The sequence below is a fragment of the Kryptolebias marmoratus genome, linkage group LG19 (genome assembly GCF_001649575.2).
Source record: "Kryptolebias marmoratus isolate JLee-2015 linkage group LG19, ASM164957v2, whole genome shotgun sequence".
NCBI classification, from domain to species: Eukaryota; Metazoa; Chordata; class Actinopteri; order Cyprinodontiformes; family Rivulidae; genus Kryptolebias; species Kryptolebias marmoratus.
Window position 1 is genome coordinate 9,529,307 of NC_051448.1, and position 1,835 is coordinate 9,531,141.

Genomic DNA, 1,835 nt, shown 5'->3' on the forward strand with positions numbered 1-1,835 from the left:
TCATCAAAATTAAATGAAATAAACATTTGAAATATATGAGTTTGTATGTAATGTATGAATATAATATACAAGTTTCACTTTTTAAATGGAATTACTGAAATCAATCTACTTTTTCATGATATTCTAATTTTATGACCAGCACCTGTAATATGGCTACGTTGTTTTATTCTAAATAAAAAAGGTTTTATAACAAAAGCATAACCTCTCTGCTGTTTTATTTAATTTCTTCTTTTAAACATTTGGTATGTTTGCTTTGTTCCATTGTGAATAAAACATGGATTTATGAGATTTCACCGCATTCTGTTTTTATTGACATTTTACACAACGTCCCAACTTTTTCCCAAACTGGGGTGGTAAATATTAAATCTGAAATGAGAGATTCATCACTCTTTGTTGGAATATGGGTCTGATTCCTGCAGGTTGGTTGGTGTTTATCAGAGGGATTGATCCCACCGTGAGAGGGCCTGTCATTATTACATGTTTGCAGTGAACACTGAGCGCACGCTGGGAAAACATCATTTCAGATGAATGATGAGAGGTAATTAGCCTTTTTAATATTTGAGTTGGGGGGTGGCTCTGGCTCAGGTTGTCAGCTTATTTCAGGCCTCGGTGTTTGTGGGCGAGTTGTTGCCTCGAAGATGATCTGAAGGCAAACGACTTGTGTTCATGAATTTAAAAGGGAGAGAAAAAAATTCTGTATATAATTTTCACTGTGAAATGTTTTGAAAGTGCCTATCTGGAGCTTTTGGAGGAATTAGTTTAAGCTCCTGTTATTCCACATATTTTGAATTTTGGTATGATTTTTAATAGACTTCACTTTGATTCATCTTCAAGCTAGCTTCGTCGCCACCTTGTTTTTTGTTCTTCTCTCACTCACCCCGCCATAAATTAAAATTTGACCCCGACTTGCAATTTCATCCTGTAAATCAGCAAATTTCAGCAACCTGTCAGGCTAAATTATGCCTCCTCGGGAAGCTGCCTGCGCTCTAAAGGCTGCAGTTATTAGACTGTGTCAAACCTCAAATTGCTTGTGACCTTGTTTAACTGCTCCTTCATTACTTTACATCGCTTCCTGTCATTTTTGTCACAAAATTTCAGGAAGCAGGTTATGCTTGTATAAACTCATCTGATCGAGCGCAGCTCAGAAGATCTCAATCTTGACGATTTCCAGATCTTTCTCTTTTTGTCGTAGTTCTTGTTTCCACTCAGCTGCAATTAGAAAATAATCAAACTCGTTTATATTCTTTTGCGGTACGAGTTTCCACCACATCATTCATGGTCCAATAATTTAGAAATGTGTTTTAATATTGTAACCGTAGCCAAGTGGTAATGCACCTTAATTGGATCTGGGGTAACTGTGTGGACTCTGCAGACAAAGTGCTTTCCCGGGGGCGCTTTAATAAGTCCACCTCCTCTGGTTCTGCAAAAATCTACTTAAATATAGAAGTGAATAAGTCTATAAGATGCAAAGCATCGACCATGAAGAATGGGTGTTTTGTGCTTTTTGATGTCAGTAATATGTTTAATATTGTTAAAAATATTTCTGGAATCAGAAGTCAAACGCTCCCATGAGATGAATTAACTTTGCTTTAAATGATCATAAATCTCAGTAATAGGCTGCTTGGTCTGTTGAGCAAGGTTCTATTTCGTATTTTTATGTGATCCTTGATGAATATGAGTTATAATCTGGTAGCTTTTATGTGTAAATGTTTGGTAAAGAATGAAAATATAAATAAAATTGGGCCCCTGAAGGCACTAATCCTGTCTTGAAGTATAGATTGTAAAATGTTTGTTAAATTTATTGTAACTAATCTAACTCTGCAATTTTTTTTTTT